The sequence below is a fragment of the Oncorhynchus kisutch genome, linkage group LG17, assembly GCF_002021735.2.
Source record: "Oncorhynchus kisutch isolate 150728-3 linkage group LG17, Okis_V2, whole genome shotgun sequence".
Lineage (NCBI taxonomy): Eukaryota > Metazoa > Chordata > Actinopteri > Salmoniformes > Salmonidae > Oncorhynchus > Oncorhynchus kisutch.
This window is the reverse complement of record NC_034190.2, coordinates 10,556,225-10,568,252: the sequence shown is the minus strand read 5'-3', so window position 1 is coordinate 10,568,252 and position 12,028 is coordinate 10,556,225.

Genomic DNA, 12,028 nt, shown 5'->3' with positions numbered 1-12,028 from the left:
AGGTAGGCCAGTTGAGAACACCTTTATTTAACCAGGTAGGCCAGTTGAGAACACCTTTATTTAACCAGGTGGGCCAGTAGAGAACACCTTTATTTAACCAGGTAGGCCAGTTGAGAACACCTGTATTTAACCAGGTAGGCTAGTAGAGAACACCTGTATTTAACCAGGTAGGCTAGTAGAGAACACCTGTATTTAACCAGGTAGGCTAGTTGAGAACACCTGTATTTAACCAGGTAGGCCAGTTGAGAACACCTTTATTTAACCAGGGAGGCCAGTTGAGAACACCTTTATTTAACCAGGTAGGCCAGTTGAGAACACCTGTATTTAACCAGGTGGGCCAGTTGAGAACACCTGTATTTAACCAGGTGGGCCAGTTGAGAACACCTGTATTTAACCAGGTAGGCCAGTTGAGAACACCTGTATTTAACCAGGTAGGCCTGTTGAGAACACCTTTATTTAACCAGGTAGGCCAGTTGAGAACACCTTTATTTAACCAGGTAGGCCAGTTGAGAACACCTTTATTTAAACAGGTAGGCCAGTTGAGAACACCTGTATTTAACCAGGTAGGCCAGTTGAGAACACCTGTATTTAACCAGGTAGGCCAGTTGAGAACACCTGTATTTAACCAGGTAGGCCAGTTGAGAACACCTTTATTTAACCAGGTAGGCCAGTTGAGAACACCTTTATTTAACCAGGTAGGCCAGTTGAGAACACCTGTATTTAACCAGGTAGGCCAGTTGAGAACACCTGTATTTAACCAGGTAGGCCAGTTGAGAACACCTTTATTTAACCGGGTAGGCCAGTTGAGAACACCTGTATTTAACCAGGTAGGCTAGTTGAGAACACCTTTATTTAACCAGGTAGGCCAGTTGAGAACACCTCTATTTAACCAGGTAGGCTAGTTGAGAACACCGTTATTTAACCAGGTAGGCCAGTTGAGAACACCTGTATTTAACCAGGTAGGCCAGTTGAGAACACCTTTATTTAACCAGGTAGGCCAGTTGAGAACACCTTTATTTAACCAGGTAGGCCAGTTGAGAACACCTTTATTTAACCAGGTAGGCCAGTTGGGAACACCTGTATTTAACCAGGTGGGCCAGTTGAGAACACCTTTATTTAACCAGGTAGGCCAGTTGAGAACACCTTTATTTAACCAGGTAGGCCAGTTGAGAACACCTTTATTTAACCAGGTAGGCCAGTTGAGAACACCTTTATTTAACCAGGTGGGCCAGTTGAGAACACCTTTATTTAACCAGGTAGGCCAGTTGAGAACACCTGTATTTAACCAGGTAGGCCAGTTGAGAACACCTTTATTTAACCAGGTAGGCCAGTTGAGAACACCTTTATTTAACCAGGTAGGCCAGTTGAGAACACCTGTATTTAACCAGGTAGGCTAGTTGAGAACACCTTTATTTAACCAGGTAGGCCAGTTGAGAACACCTTTATTTAAACAGGTAGGCCAGTTGAGAACACCTTTATTTAACCAGGTAGGCCAGTTGAGAACACCTTTATTTAACCAGGTAGGCCAGTTCAGAACACCTTTATTTAACCAGGTAGGCCAGTTGAGAACACCTTTATTTAACCAGGTAGGCCAGTTGAGAACACCTTTATTTAACCAGGGAGGCCAGTTGAGAACACCTTTATTTAACCAGGTAGGCTAGTTGAGAACACCTTTATTTAACCAGGTGGGCCAGTTGAGAACACCTTTATTTAACCAGGTAGGCCAGTTGAGAACACCTGTATTTAACCAGGTAGGCCAGTTGAGAACACCTTTATTTAACCAGGTGGGCCAGTTGAGAACACCTGTATTTAACCAGGTAGGCCAGTTGAGAACACCTGTATTTAACCAGGTAGGCCAGTTGAGAACACATTTATTTAACCAGGTGGGCCAGTTGAGAACACCTTTATTTAACCAGGTAGGCCAGTTGAGAACACCTTTATTTAACCAGGTAGGCCAGTTGAGAACACCTTTATTTAACCAGGTAGGCCAGTTGAGAACACCTTTATTTAACCAGGTGGGCCAGTTGAGAACACCTGTATTTAACCAGGTGGGCCAGTTGAGAACACCTTTATTTAACCAGGTGGGCCAGTTGAGAACACCTTTATTTAACCAGGTAGGCCAGTTGAGAACACCTGTATTTAACCAGGTGGGCCAGTTGAGAACACCTTTATTTAACCAGGTAGGCCAGTTGAGAACACCTGTATTTAACCAGGTAGGCCAGTTGAGAACACCTTTATTTAACCAGGTAGGCCAGTTGAGAACACCTGTATTTAACCAGGTAGGCCAGTTGAGAACACCTTTATTTAACCAGGTAGGCCAGTTGAGAACACCTGTATTTAACCAGGTAGGCCAGTTGAGAACACCTTTATTTAACCAGGTAGGCCAGTTGAGAACACCTGTATTTAACCAGGTAGGCCAGTTGAGAACACCTTTATTTAACCAGGTGGGCCAGTTGAGAACACCTTTATTTAACCAGGTGGGCCAGTTGAGAACACCTTTATTTAACCAGGTGGGCCAGTTGAGAACACCTTTATTTAACCAGGTGGGCCAGTTGAGAACACCTTTATTTAACCAGGTAGGCCAGTTGAGAACACCTTTATTTAACCAGGTAGGCCAGTTGAGAACAAGGAACAAAAGAACAAGTTCTCATGTACAACTGCAACCTGGCCAAGATAAAGCAAAGCAGTACGACACAAACAACAACACAGAGTTACACATAAACAAACGCACAGTCAAGAAACAGAACACAACAGAAAAATAGAAACATCATGTACAGTGTTTACAAATGTAGAAGAGTAGAGAAGTAGGCAATAAATAAGCCATAGAGGCAAAATAATTACAATTTAGCATTAATACTGGAGTGATAGATGTGCAGTTGTGCAAGTAGAGATACTGGGGTGCAAAAGAGCAAGAGGGTAATTAATAATATGGGGATGAGGTAGTTCGGTGTGCTATTTACAGATGGGCTGTGTACAGGTACAGTGATTGGTAAGCTGCTCTGACAGCTGATGTTTAAAGTTAGAGAAGGAGATACAAGACTCACTCTTCAGTGAGCAAAGGAAGCCAAAGGAAGTGTTGGCTTTGGGGATGACCAGTGAAATATACCTGCTGGAGCGCGTGCTACGGGTGGGTGCTGCTATGGTGACCAGTGAGCTGAGAATGGGTGGGGCTTTACCTACCAACGACTTATAGATGACCTGGAGCCAATGGGTTTGGCGACGAATATGTAGTGGCGGCCAGCCAACGAGAGCATACAGTTCGCAGTGGTGGGTAGTATATGGGGCTTTGGTGACAAAACGGATGGCACTGTGATAGACTTCATCCAGTTTGCTGAGTAGAGTGTTGGGGGCTGTTTTGTAAATTACACAGCTGAAGTCAAGGATCGGTAGGATGGTCAGTTTTACGAGGGTATGTTTGGCAGCATGAGTGAAGGATGCTTGGTTGCGAACTAGAAAGCCGATTCTAGATTTAATTTTAATTTTAATTTAATTTTAATGTCAGTCTAACCAGACACCTAGGTATTTGTAGTTGTCCACATATTCTAGGTCAGAACCGTCCAGAGTAGTGATGCTAGTCGGGAAACAATCGGTTGAAGAGCATGCACTTAGTTTTACTATCATTTATAACTATTGTTTTGTTGTACTTTCCAACACACAGGGAGTTAGATAGTTGCCATTTTAGGTTTATTTGATTAATTAGACCATTTTAAAAAACATGCACACATAGAACTTGAAAAAGCCTCGAGGTACAATACAATGCAATGTACCAGCTGCTAGCAAGACATCTGTTTTAACCAATCTATTTTGTCTTAATCATAATCCAAGAAAATTACACTGAATATCTCCCAAGGTTTTTGATGAGGTAAACATTGACTTCAGATACAGATTAAATATACATTTCCTCTGATCTAATCTAAAATCGTTTAGGTACTAATTCTAAATTCAACACTGGGATCATATTCACTGTGTGCACATTTTAATGTAGCTCAATCAGCAGCAGCATGAACCTCTCTCTCTCTCTCTTTCGCTCTCTCTTTTTCTCTCTCTTTTTCTTGCTTTCTCTTTCTCTCTCTCTTTTTCTCGCTTTCTCTTTCTCTCTCTCTCTTTGTCTCTCTCTCTCGTTATATCTCTCTCTCGTTATATCTCTCTGTCTCTGTCTGTCTGTCTGTCTGTCTGTCTGTCTGTCTGTCTGTCTGTCTGTCTGTCTGTCTGTCTGTCTGTCTGTCTGTCTGTCTCTCTCTCGGGTCTCTCTCTCTCATTTCATTTTCCTGCTACTGAATTCCTTGTTTCAGTGATTCCAGCTGATGTCCCTCATTTCAAATTGGCTAGATTTTTTTTATTTTTTATGAGTAAATCCATATATTATAGTGTACTCTTTATTGAACCACTAGGATGACGAAAGGGACACTTAATACATTCCATCAAATCAATATGGTTGGAAAGTAAAATTACAGGAGATACCTTGCAGTTTTGGAGACAGCATCTGTTTTGCTAGTAAAGACATTTGTGGTTCTAATTAATGGTAAATAAGTAAATTGTTTCACCCCGCTGTTAGCTAGCAAAAATTGTTTGCAGATCGTAAGCAATAATTTTGCTAGCTACAGTAGCGCTGCCATGTCAGTAACATGACTCCAAAAATCATCAATTTCTCCTGTTGTGTTTACATTTAGCAATTGTGACACACCTTCCATACGTATGAATCAAACAAAATCAGGACAAATCATATGGAAAGGATGTTTACGTTGCTTCTTACTGTAAATATGACATCTCATTGATCGGGCAAAATAAAATATATGTTGACATGATACAGTAGTGGACAGAATGGCCTCAAGCTTTAACTGAACTCCCAGAATTCATCAGAGAAGGACAAAGTCACATCCTGTGTCATGTGCCCAAAGCCAAATTGGGAGGCTAGCTGTGGGTCAAACAAACATTTCAGAACATATCCACATTAGAAAAATATAATTACCTCCTGAACAAGCGAACTGTAACCTGACAACAACCGTAAGCCATGTTTTCAATGTTACCATAACAACAGTGCTCTAGGCTACTTCCTGCTGTCACTACGAGAAATAACCTATTGTACATGACATGACAGATCATCTTTACACTAGGAAGAGTTTTACAAACAGAAAATGGCCCATTGTTCCTTCCCTCCATTCTCTAGTTCACCCAGCACCCCTGTGTGAGTCCTCTCTTGCACACGCTCACACGCACACACACACACACACACACACACACACACACACACACACACACACACACACACACACACACACACACACACACACACACACACACACATATATTGAGTTTAATTAATGAGTCCGGAGCTGGCATGTGAGAGAGAGTCACACTTCTTTAGACAGGAGCTTTTCCCCTTCAGCAGCCGAGGTGCCCAATGCCATGTCTGTCTCCATTAACAAGGAGCTACATTCTAAATTCTAATTAGCACACAGATAATTAGTGTATTAAATCATTTTACATTTTCATTTCCAAAACACATTTGCAGAAAACACACAAGGTCGTTAATTGTGATGGATGTGAAATGTCTCTGTGTGTGAAAGAGGAAGGAGTGACTTCCAAAGCTCTGAAAGTCAGAGGGATGTGTAAATCACAGGCGGCTGGTGGCACCTTAATTGGGGAGGATAAGCTCAAATGTAATTGCTGGAACGGAATAAATGGAATGGTATCAAACACATAAAATACGTGGTTTCTACGTATTTGATACCATTCCATTTACTCCATCCCTGACATTATAATGAGCCGTCCTCCTCTCACCAGCCTCCTGTGGTATACACGTGGCATTCTTCTTCCCACTTGGGCTGTGGGTTATCACACCTTTGAAGATGTGCAACATGTAAATGAGCATTTAAGAGATTCTCACGGATGTCAGTAAGGGCCTTCTAACAGTAAAGATGGAAGTTTGTTTCTGTTGGACTGTTGGACTACTTGAAACAAAATCAGGATCAGTGATAGGACTGGAGAAGTCAAAGATGGAGGCATCAATATGACAGTGAGTGGAGGCATTTCGTTGGCAAAAAAATTGTAAAAGGAATAATCAAAGAAAATAAGACATGACCATATTTTCTGGTGGGATTCTGGGATGTGCAAAATCACTGCAGGATATTTGGCAGACACTTCCCAGACACCCTGGCTCTCGATTAATTAGCAAGGGCAAGCCATGTTAAAACTCGACAAAAAGCACTGCTCTCGCTCCCCCCCCCCCCCTCTCTCTCTCTCTCTCTCTCTCTCTCTCTCTCTCTCTCTCTCTCTCTCTCTCCATCTCTCTCTCTCCCTCCCCCTCTCTCTCTCTCCCCTCTCTCTCTCTTTCTTTCTCTCTATCTCTCTCCCTCTATCTCTCTCTCTCTCTCTTTGACATCTAATTAAACAGTTAAACACATCCCAGTTTAATAATTTATCCTTAATTTATTTACATTTTATTCAGATTTCTTCTGATCAAAGTAAATGTGATTCGGTGTGAAGTCCCAAGAGACTTGGTTTGAACACTGGGGAGGCAACATGAAAGCCCAGCCATCAGCTAGTTGGCTGCGAGGGAATCTGTCTCGATTTGTGAGGTGGGAGAATCGAGGTTAGCTAAATTGGATAAAATACAATTATACACTGAGAAATTGTCAAGTTGTCTGCAAATCCATATTTCATCAGGCCCCCGTCAAACCGTTTTTCACTGGAGAGAGAGAGAGCTGGGGGCAGAGAGAGGTAAAGCAGGGGGGAGAGAGGTAAAGCAGGGGGGGAGAGAGGTAAAGCAGGGGGAGAGAGAGGTAAAGCAGGGGGGATAGAGAGGTAAAGCAGGGGGATAGAGAGGTAAAGCTAGGGAGAGTGAGAGGTAAGGCTGGGGGAGAGAGAGGTAAAGCTGGGGAGAGTGAGAGGTAAGGCTGGGGGAGAGAGAGGTAAAGCAGGGGGAGAGAGGTAAAGCTGGGGAGAGTGAGAGGTAAGGCTGGGGGAGAGAGAGGTAAAGCTGGGGGAGAGAGAGGTAAAGCTGAGGAGAGAAAATAAAAACTGGAGAGAGATAGGTAAAGCTGGAGGTAGAGTGAGGTAAAGCAGGGGGAGAGAGAGGTAAAGCTGGGGGGAGCGAGAGAGAGGTAAAGCTGGGGGAGAGAGGTAAAGCATGGGGAGAGAGGTAAAGCTGGCAGGAGAGGTAAAGCTGGGGGGAGAGAGAGAGGTAAAGCTGGGGGGAGAGAGAGAGGTAAAGCTGGGGGAGAGAGGTAAAGTTGGGGAGAGAGGTAAAGCTGGGGGGAGAGAGAGAGGTAAAGCTGGGGGAGAGAGAGGTAAAGTTGGGGAGAGAGGTAAAGCTGGGGGGAGAGAGAGAGGTAAAGCTGGGGGAGAGAGGTAAAGCATGGGGAGCGAAAGGTAAAGTTGGGGAGAGAGGTAAAGCTGGGGGGAGAGAGAGAGGTAAAGCTGGAGGGAGAGAGGTAAAGCTGAGGAGAGAGAGGTAAAGCTGAGGAGAGAGAGGTAAAGCTGGGGGGAGAGAGAGAGGTACAGCTGGGGGAGAGGTAAAGCACAGGGGAGAGAGAGGTAAAGCTCTCTCAAGTATTTCTGGATGGAGAGAGAGGTAAAGCTGGGAGAGAGAAGTCAAGCTGGAGGGAGAGATAGATAAAGCCGGGGAAAGAGGTAAAGCTGGAGAGAGAGAGAAATCTGGGGAGAGAGAGGTAAAGTTGGGAAGGGAGAGAAAAAGCTTGAGAGAGAGCGAGGTTAAGCTGGAGAGAGAAAGGTAAAGCTGGAGAGAGAGAGGTACAGATGGGGAGAGAGAGAGGTACAGATGGGGAGAGAGAGAGGTACAGATGGGGAGAGAGAGAGGTACAGATGGGGAGAGAGAGAGGTACAGATGGGGAGGGAGAGAGGTAAAGCTGGAGAGAGAGAGGTACAGATGGGGAGAGAGGTAAAGCTGGAGAGAGAGAGGTACAGATGGGGAGAGGGTAAAGCTGGAGAGAGAGGTACAGATGGGGAGAGAGGTAAAGCTGGAGAGAGAGGTACAGATGGGGAGAGAGAGGTAAAGCTGGTGAGAGAGGTACAGATGGGGAGAGAGAGGTAAAGCTGGTGAGAGAGGTAAAGCTGGTGAGAGAGGTAAAGCTGGTGAGAGAGGTAAAGCTGGTGAGAGAGAGGTAAAGCTGGAGAAAGAGAGATAGAGTTGGAGGGCGAGAGAGGTAAAGCTGAGGAGAGAGAAGTAAAGCTAGGGGGATTTGATGTAAACTTCTTACTTTGCATATTGGATTATATACTTTTTCACTGTATTCCCCAGAGGGAGGATTCACAGGAAACCAGGGACCTTAATTAACTACAGTGTGAAACAATGCTGTGATCTTAACCATCATTTTCTTATTTAGTCTATGCCTTTATGCAAAAACGTACCATTCCACATTCCAGTAATGAGAAATGGCTTCAAGGTAAAGTTGTAGTAAACAACACTTGCACACCTGGAACATTGTGATTTCGGTTAAGATATGCCAAAGTTAGATCATGCTTTACACTGCCCTTATTACTGTGCAACTACTCATGTGACTACAATATAGCAAGTATTGGAATTACTCATAGAGACACTGTACTTCCAGCAGAAACCATAACCATAACCATAGCCCTAACTCTAACCTTATCCCTAACTCTAACCTTATCCCTAACTCTAACCTTAGCCCTAACTCTAACCTTATCCCTAACTCTAACCTTATCCCTAACTCTAACCTTATCCCTAACTCTAACCTTAGCACTAACTCTAACCTTAGCCTTAACTCTAACCTTAGCCCTAACTCTAACCTTAGCCTTAACTCTAACCTTAGCACTAACCCTAACATGCACGTAGAGTCAACACTCCATATTACCTTGCAAATTCGTAGAATAGACCCTCCAAATCACCCTGCAAGCCCATAAAGTAGACCCTCCACATCACCCTGCAAGCCCGTAAAGTAGACCATCCATCCTACCATTCAAGCCCGTAAAGTAGACAATCCATCCTACCATTCAAGCCCATAAAGTAGACCATCCATCCTACCATTCAAGCCCATAAAGTAGACCATCCATGCTACACTGCAGGCCCGTAAAGTAGACCCTCCATATCACCCTGCAAGCCCGTAAAGTAGACACTCCACATCACCCTGAAAGCCCGTAAAGTAGACCATCCATCCTACCATTCAAGCCCAAAAAGTAGACCCTCCATCCTACCATTCAAGCCCGTAAAGTAGACCCTCCATCCTACCATTCAAGCCCGTAAAGTAGACCCTCCATCCTACCATTCAAGCCCGTAAAGTAGACCCTCCATCCTACCATTCAAGCCCGTAAAGTAGACCCTCCATCCTACCCTACAAGCCTGTAGAATAGACCCTCCCTCCTACCCTGCAAGCCTGTAGAATAGACCCTCCATCCTACCCTACAAGCCTGTAGAATAGACCCTCCATCCTACCCTACAAGCCTGTAGAATAGACCCTCCATCCTACCCTACAAGCCTGTAGAATAGACCCTCCATCCTACCCTACAAGCCTGTAGAATAGACCCTCCATCCTACCCTACAAGCCTGTAGAATAGACCCTCCATCCTACCCTACAAGCCTGTAGAATAGACCCTCCATCCTACCCTAAAAGCCTGTAGAATAGACCCTCCATCCTACCCTGCAAGCCTGTAGAATAGACCCTCCATCCTACCCTACAAGCCCGTAGAATAGACCCTCCATCCTACCCTACAAGCCTGTAGAATAGACCCTCCATCCTACCCTACAAGCCTGTAGAATAGACCCTCCATCCTACCCTACAAGCCTGTAGAATAGACCATCCATCCTACCCTGCAGTTAAACTTGATTGATAGAGAAGAGGAATGACCACTAAAACTGCTCCAGAGAGAGATGCAGTGTGGGGATGGTGTGCTCGGTCTTGCATGCGGTGGCTGGGGAGCATTGTCAATCCTGCTCACAGTGCATTTAATTCTCTAATGCTGTGTTCTCTGCAGGGAGCAAGCAGGTAATATCACAGAAATCCGTTCTGGTAGGTCATTTGTCTCCCTCCGTGTGTCAGCACAAATCTTTTAAAGTTATACCTCAATCATGCCACACACCAGAAGTGGAAACAGTGGGGAAGAATATGTACCTCCATGACAACAGGAAAGAGCAACCGTGTTTAACCTTCTCCTTCTCTCCATTCTTAATTCATTGGCAGTTGCATTTTAAGAGAGGAAACTCTCAAGGACCAAATGGATATTTCCTGTTGTAACATAACATTGCTGGATTCTTCGGTTTAAGGTGGAATGATTCACCCACCTTTTACCCAACAGTTTACAAACCTTTTACCCAACAGTTTACCCACCTTTTACCCAACAGTTTACCCACCTTTTACCCAACAGTTTACCCACCTTTTGTTTGCCTAACAGTTTACCCACCTTTTGCAGAAAAGTGGATTGAAAGAATAAGGAGTGTTATTTTTTTCAGTGTGACAGGCAATCACAGTTCACCCACCATTTGTTTTACCACTACATCACTACATCAGGTTAATAAAAACAGTTTGTGAAGAAGATATATGTCTCTTGTTTACCTGAGGGCAACATAACATATCCATGTGTCCATGATCATGGATTCTGTCTAAAAGTTGATGAAGTTGACCAAGCAGGTGAATGATGTATAGGAAGGGAGAAATATGTTGAAAATGTTGCATCATCAATGATGCTCTGCTAATCTTCTAAGCCAAGTACAAGGAGAATAGACTTGGAAGAAAGTAGCTCAGTGGAGAGCTTGGTGCATCAAAGGTATAGTTGATATATTTGCTAATTTTGTCTCTGCTTTGAACAAATCAACCACCCCCCCAGCATTCCAAAACTTAACTTCATGAGTCTACACAAGACCCTATTTAACCTGTGTATGAAGTCAATTGCAAACTAACAAGTTATTAAGGTATCAATATATGTACAATCAATTGCTAAACATGACCCAACACAACGATGGCCCTTTCCTAGTGGGAACAGATTCCTATTACCTGTTGGCATGTCACTGGAAAGGTACAGTAGCCAGGTTTAGCTTTTCTTTATCAACGCTAGAGGGTCAAATTGTGCTAAGAACGGGCTCACTCACAACTGATTGCAAGCGATTGCCTGGGATTCTTGATGGACAAAATTACAACTCCACATGGGGTAATACTAGAATGTGCATTGGTAATCTGTATCATTGGATATATTTCAAAAGCAGCAACTTTGTCAATGGAGAAGTTGAAAGTAAATGGCCAGTACTACAGTATGAACATGCCGGGAATTAATAGGAATGATTAAGGTCGGCACTCAAGCATGTCCCAGGAGTCATCTCGAATGATTGAGGTTTCATTCCAATGACTGCGGCTTTGCTCTTGAAACCTTACTGTTGAAAATCTTAACGTCATAGAATTCTGTCAAATATAACTTGTTTTGCTGTAACAATTGTCCTTGAAGTGATTCAAATGAAGCCAAGTCAACCTTATTCAATCCATTCCAAGTGCTCTGTGTTTACCCAGGGACATGTGATCTCTGGGCATTCCGGCAATAAATCCTTGGGACCTCGGAGAGAGACCCAGACCCAATTCCTATTGCTGCTCTGTTATTACAGAATTACATGACAGAGGGTCAGCGTATTTGGTCTTTAGATGGTCAAAATGTCCCCAGAGTTCTCTGCAGCCACTGAGTCAAGTTTTCATTTACATTTGGTTTAGTTGTCAACTAGCACGAAATCAGCAAAAAAAAATAGGTCAATAATCTTCTGTCTCGCTAATTCGCTCCAAACTGTCGAAAGGTCAGCACATTTGGCTTCAATACTCCGTTGCACTGATGTGATGTGTGGTTCAGATGATTGATTGTGATATACCATGGGAAATAAAGCAGTCCAATGTGACTACATTGACATTCATCTTAGCGGAATACCCTAGCAGATTCAGCTTGCTGTTGTTCTGTTTTCTGATGTTGCCTTTCTTATTTAGCTACGAAATAAATGCATCTCTGAATGTGCTGTTTGGTTTTGCATTCTTATATTGTGTGTGTGTGTCTCATAGTTAGGTTGCCTGGTGACTACCTG